Raw genomic sequence first — 7,282 nt, 5'->3', positions numbered from 1 at the left:
ATATTATATTAGGGTGATTTCGGACAAAATTTTTTTCAATTGAGTACTCATAAATAGGTTCCTAGACACCTCTCAGAAAGCCTCTGCGAAATGTGAGTTTCATTATGGATTACTCCTTAGTTTTCCTTTTTCTTATTATCAGATAGAAAAGATTTATATCTCGCCAACGGTGCAAGGCAAAACATCATAAATGGAGATGTCTCTATCTGATGTCGGTTTCTTGAACTGACCGTTTAAAGATATTAACAGTTAAAAGTTGATTAATTTTGGAAAAATTTTTTGTTTCTTATGAGTTACGCCTTTCAATGAAAAAAAAATTATTCACCGAATAGATTTTTGGAGAGGCTTTCTTAGAGATGTCACAGGGACCTGTTTTCGATACTGAACCGGCGCTGATACTAATATGCATTGATGTTCGACGATGAATATCTCGTAAACGCTTAATAACAATCGAAATGTCATAGTAGACCATTTTTATGGAGCGGTAAATTTCACAAAACCATGTGTTTCATCATTCATAATGTTGCGTTTGGACTACTCCAAAATGTAAAGAATAAAATTTCAAAAATAGTCAACCGTTAAACAAGATATTTTTCAAAAGTGGATTGGAAGCAAGGATATAAATTTTCTATCTGATAATAGAAAAAATAGAAACAGATTGGGCGAGGGACAGCCCTACGTTACAATTAAAACTCATGTGGAGGCTTTCTTAGGAGTTGTCGGAACCTATTTTACAGTATAATTAAATTTTTTTGAATCACTACAAATGTTATATAGTATACTATGGCCTGTTGTCGTATTCTTTACTAGTCATTGCTAATCTGTTGGTGCTGCCTTACTTAGGCACAAAAATGGCGATTTCCACTTCCGGCACGCGGAACAAATTAGTATAAAAACGACAAATGTAATAGAAGTGAGCAGAAGTTAGCGAGGAAATACAGTTAAAACCGCGAAACAGAATATGAGGCAAAGAGAGGCAGAAAAATGGAGTAAGCCAATTGAGTACTCGGATTATTTGCAAGCGGTTGGGAGTTTCAGGAATGAATTAGTTAACGAAGTGAGCTGAAGGATGAGTAGGGTGACATGCTACAAAGTTAAAATGGTAATGGAGTTGTAAACATTTGCTGCCAACAAGGCGCATGCAAACAAACTGGCAGCCTTACAATCGCAGACACGCACAAACATATGTAAGTGGAAGTTTTATGCAATAAAAAATAGCGCGACGGATTAGCTTTTTAAACCAAACATATCAGGGGTTGTGGTTGTTTTCCGTGGAAAGTAAAAATATAAATAAGTAAAACACATGTTTGCCACAGTTTAGTTACACTGTGTATTTTTATTGCTTAAATGAATTTTATTAATTTCAAATGCTTACACAGCCAGACATATTTCTAAAGCAAAAACACTTTAAATTTAATGGGTATGTTTATTAGTATTCAAAAGAAAATTCTTTGGGATTTGCTTTCTGAAGATTATCTCTTTCAAATATTGGTTGCAGCTACGTCTCAGATGGACCATCCATTCAGTCCAGTTTTCGATGACTTATTCGAGCATTTCGAATGGTAACTGGCGAATGACACACGTGATGTTCGCTCATAAGCCTGGATAGAGGCAAGATTGTCCGCATAAACTTTAGACTTTACACATTCCTACAGGAAAAAGTGTGATATCAGACGATTCTGTTGGCCAGTCGACCCAAAACATGAAATGTCTACTCATCGAAATTTTCGCTCACAAAATCCATTGATTGATGCGATGTGTCTGAAGTGGCGCCGTCCTGTTTAAACCAATTGTCTCCGAGATCACTAGCTTCAAATTGAGGCATCAAATAGTCGGTCACCATTTTCGATTACGTGCACCACTTTTGCTTGTTTACATACTCAATGAGCCAGAAATAGGCCACATCAATAAACAAAGTTTGGCTCAAAAACGTCGAACGAAACGAAAACGTTCTTGGAACTTTTCAAGAGCCCATAGATTGAAGCAATGTTGCCTGGAACGACCGAATGCACTGGAATCAGCTTGTTATAAATTTGCTAAATGACAGTTCGAATTGTTGTTCACAAGAAGTGTACAAAAGCGTTTTGTCCAGGAGTGGACGCAAAAAGTGATCGCTTGATGGAATTGAAACAGCAAGCGATGCAATTGCTTTATATTTTAGCTAAAAATCCCAGCCCGCAACTGTTCGTGAGCTCAAACACCTTAATGTAGATAAGGTTTTCTTTATCAGCACCATCACTCGTCGTCATCAAAAGACCGCAGCGTCACATGAGATGATGCGGAAAGTGAAGAAGCTGACCTGGAAGGCGGAAATCCACGACAGAAGTGCTAATCAAATGGCTTAAGAACTGAAAATATCCCACCGCAGCATCTGACGCATATTGAAAAATGAACTCAAGGTCAAGCCTTACAGGTTTCAAAAGGCTCATGATCTCACACCAAAACAGCAACAAGTAAGACTTGAGAAACCAAAGCAGTTGCCTCGCTTGGCCGAAAGCTGTCAAATTTCGAACATTGTGTTTTCTGACGAAAAAATTTTTCCAATTGTGGTTTGGACTGCTGTCACCGCAGATGGGCGCTCTTCAATTGTTTTCGTAGAGCCTGGCGTCAAAGTAAATGCGACATATTATTGGGAAAGTGTTCGGGAGGCTGCTTTGAAGCCGTGGGCAAACAAACATTTCGGTTGCAAACCATGGGCGTTTCGACAAGACTCAGCACCGTCTCACAAAGCGCGAGTGAACCAAGAATGGCTGAAAAGCAACGTTCCGAACTTCATTATGACCACATAATGGCTCTCGAATTCACCAGATGCGAATCCAATGGATTATTCTCTCTGAGCCATTTTGGTGAGCAAGGTCCGAGGTAAAAATTGCACCAGTCTCGAGATGCTGAAGAAAGCCATTGTCCGTGAGTGGGCCAAAATACCGGCAAGTCACATTCGGGCAGCTTGCGATTCGTTTTTTGACCGTCTCAAGGCCATAGTTAAGACAAAAGGTGGTCATATCGAGCAAAAGTGAATTGGTCCTGAATTTATGATTATTTTCACACATTTTGTACTTTAAAATAAATAAAAATAATTTTTCAAACCGAATTTATGGTTTTTTTAATTGGTTACGCTTTGAGTGCCGGACTCTGTATTGGAAGTGAAGTTATTGCGTTTTAAGTGTCAGTATGCTTGTGTTATCGGTGTGAAAATGAGCTTCGAACATAGAGTCAACATTAAATTTTGTTTTAAAATAGGTAAAATTTTTACCGAAACGTTTCAGTTGATGAAACAAGTTTATGGCGATGATTGCCTATTCGGTAGCAGAGTGCAAGAGTGGTTTCAATGTTTTCGCTTACAATATACATACAAATATGTCTATACATTTTCAAGTGAATTTATTTTCGGTTATCCCTCGTACCTGCTTTAGCGCGGTCATTTGAGTGCAAAAGTTGTAATAGAAATCTTCCTGAACAATCAATCACTGCGTAGATTTGAACAAAGAATAAAGTTTTAGTTTTGTCTGATTTAATAGAATGTGAGGATAGCTTTCTGCTAATGACATTATAAAGTTGTGGTTCTTAACTTTTTTAAAGGAAAAACACGGAAACTTCAAATTTACTGAGAAATGTTTATTATCACTCGAAAAAACATTCTTTGACATTTTTGTAAGAATATCTCTCTCAAATGTCTGCCGCGACTATGTCTCGAATGTTCCATCCCTTGAGTTCATGATGTTTTGCTTCAATGCCTGTATCAAACCGGAATTGTTCGATCTTCTTGGAACTTTTCAAGCGATGTGGCTTGACTTCAGTTATTGCACAAGCTGTATTTTGTACGCTTTGCCCCAAGTCGTTCCATACGGCAAGCCAACATACTGCTCCGTAACCAAAACAGCCAAAAATAAGCTGAAGCTGACTTTAAGACATCTGCACATCTTTAATGCAAAAATTGACTAGAATGATCGACCACTTCGAATCGATTAGTATGGCCTATTAATTTAACAACGAATATGGTAAAAAATAAAGATAAGGTTTTAAAAAATTTAGATGTTTTTGATTTATTAGATAGAATTAAAACTGAAAGATCCATCTTCAGAAATCTTACAGAAACATTTAAGATCATCTCCCCGTGTATTAGTTGTAGATTTAATAGACAGATGCCGTGAATTTAATAAACTAACAAAGGCGGCAACTATAACATCAAAACCAAAATGCGTATAAGTTCTTCCAAACGCACACACATACACATACTATTTAAACGAAGAAGAATGGCAATGTGAAAAAAAAACAACGACAAATGAAAGAAAACTGAGAGAATTAATTACACAATTATTGCCAGACGGCTGCAAGTGACAAGAACTCTAACACATCCACAGCATTAGCACCAGCTCTGGCAGCAAAGAGTTGTAGCACAGTGATAAAAAGTGAAAATTTAAGCAGGTAAAAGTTAATAGCTGTGACACAGTTTGATTTCGCAAGAGTGGCTTGTAAGGAGCCACATGTATGCGCCGTACAAACACACTTCGCTATAATCATGAAAAGGCTTGTAGAAAGTATGTATGAGAAAAGTGAGTTCGCAACAACTTCAACATGAGTTTGAAGTAAATCTTTGCATGGATTTGAAAGTTTCTGAGGCGATGCAGTGATATGTCTAAAAGGATGCGTTGAACAGAGTTGCCAAGGCAATTGTATACAAAAAAATAGTTTAAAGATTGAAAGATAGCAAATCAATATTTTTTCAGAGAAAATACCTCCTTTTAAATTTACAAAAAATTAAAGCATTACACCGGTTTTCGAATTATATACATATAATGAGTTACGTATGTATGTTCTATATCAAGAATATACTAGCAATGTCGTATCTATCATATCTCGGGACTGCATAGAAACCACTGATATCTGCAGCAATTGATTTTGCAGCTCAAAAACTACGGTCATCTTCTTTGTTTGATCTTTTATTGCTTGTTTTGGACCTTGGATGATTATGAAAGTGTTAATTTGATAGAGCAGTTCTTATTTTTAATTAATCAACCCGAAATGTAATCATGAATTATAAATGTAAAGGCATTTAGGAGGACCTAAAGTCTACCAGAGAAACTAAGCAGAACTATAGAAGATAATTTATATTCAAATGAATAAGACCGACACCTGCGAGATATCTGAAACAATTGTGAATGAATGTTAGAAACATCAACGAGAAGAAGAGTAGTCAGCAATCGTCGACCGACGCTGTGAAACGTACACCACGAGATAACATAATATTTTCCGTTTCTTAAAAATCAATTGTTAGAAAAACGTGAAATATGTATTTATTTTTAATTTAATAATCACACACACAAACAAACATTGTTATTGAATATACTATTGAAAAATCCTGACAAACGCCTCTTTTTATTTAATGTACGGCACGATACGATACGTTAAGAGTAAGTATCTCATTAACACAATGTTTTACCTTTTAAACCAATAAATTGTAAAAGTATTCAGCTTAATCTTGGTCATATAGGTTAAGCTTCGGTAAACTTCAATAGAAATACTCAAAATTTAATAATAAAAAAACAATTGTAAGTAATTGGATTTTAACTAGCTACAAGAAGACTAGCTCTAATATTGGTTGTCAAAAAAGTCTTGCGGTATTTTCGCTAGTTGGCGCTGAAAGCGCGTAGTTCTAGTTTTATTCGTCGCATCGGGTCATGCTATACCTTTTTGGAAAGCTCATTTCACGCGCTAACACGTGTTTGATTATCGTTTCTTTTAAGTCGTTCGTGAGTTATAGCGTCGCAAACATGGAGCAAAATAAAGAGAAAATACGGTATATTTTACAGCAACATTACGATAAAGGCAAAAATGTATCCGCCGCCATTAAATTTGTGCAGTTTATGGACCCGGATATTAGTTTCCAATTTCCACCGCAATAACGATGATTTCAACGTTTCGTTCTGGTGTGTAGAGGTGGTTTCGAAGATGTACCAAGTCTGGAAGGCATCGTTTCCAGTAACGATAAAATCGCTGAATTGGTCGAAAGAGACCGGCATAGTAGCAGCCGTAGCATCGGTCAAGAGCTGAGCATGAGACATCAAAAATTCATTTCAATTTCAATAAAAAAAAAGATTCAATAAAAATACCGCAAGACTTTTTTGACAACCCATTATAACTAAAACACTATGAAAGGATAACCATATAAGCTAATTATTTCCCTTTCCCCTTCCCTTCAACTCCACTTTAATCCAGCTTATTGCTTTCTAATTGGAGCAACGGAAATTTTCGCGTTTCCATCCACGTTAAATTCCATTTGCTTCTTACCAATTGGAAAATTTAAACAAACACAACTTGGAAAGACCAATCAGTGTCTGGCTATTACGCGTATCTCAGCAAGAGAACTTTCAAGTTCTACAGCAGAGTAAGGCGAGTTTAACTAGTTTTAAGTCGTTTTGCCGTGGCGAAAACTTTCCCACATTAAAGAATTCTAAATAAATAAAAAAATCAAAACCGCGGAAGACAAGTCATCACAAAATGGGGAGCACAAATAAGAAAATAGAAGTGAAATGGAAATTCTCGTTTTGAGGGAAGAAAACAAAAAGTTCATAAATTTCGCTTTCCAGCATCGCAAGGTGGAAGGTTCGAAACGATGTGGGTTACTTAGTCTGCCCTCATAATATTTTTAATTGAAATTGAAGAAAAATAAATATCAGTTAATTAAATTTATAATGAAAAAAACATTTTCATTAAAAGTAAGTTTCAAGAGTCAAAATTGTAACTATTATTTCTTCTTTACCAGAAACAGTTACTTGAGAGATAGACGTTATCTATTAGTTTCCATTTTGAACTCCTGATGTCAACTTGCCAAGTGGAGTTATTTCAAGTTCTATAATCAAGTTCTGAAAAAAATAACGTGTATTTTCAAGTGATTTTTAATGGCAAAATTTTTCATATAAGAAATAGGAATTGTTTGTCGAGGAAAGTATATATCAAATATGTAAACAAAGTGACTAGCAACAATCAAATGATATATTGAAGAATATTAATACCATTTTCAGATCAGAACATTCAAAAGAAAGTAGTTTATTGGGTCGCTGATGCTGCTTTTATCAAACATTTTAGCTCACAATTTTAGATTGATTTATAAATATCTTCACAAACAAAACAACGCGAAATTTATCTTTCGCTTTCTTCCTGGTCTTGGTCCTAGTCTCTTCGCCTATTTTGTAGTCACTAGTCGGTTGTCACCACCATACTTGTGGAATCTTTGAACTCTTTTTTTTTATTAGCAATACGTAACCTGAACGAAGTGTTTCCA

Source organism: Bactrocera tryoni, chromosome 1 (assembly GCF_016617805.1).
Source record: "Bactrocera tryoni isolate S06 chromosome 1, CSIRO_BtryS06_freeze2, whole genome shotgun sequence".
Classification (NCBI taxonomy): Eukaryota; Metazoa; Arthropoda; class Insecta; order Diptera; family Tephritidae; genus Bactrocera; species Bactrocera tryoni.
The sequence above is the reverse complement of the archived record's forward strand: the minus strand, read 5'-3'. Positions refer to the sequence as shown.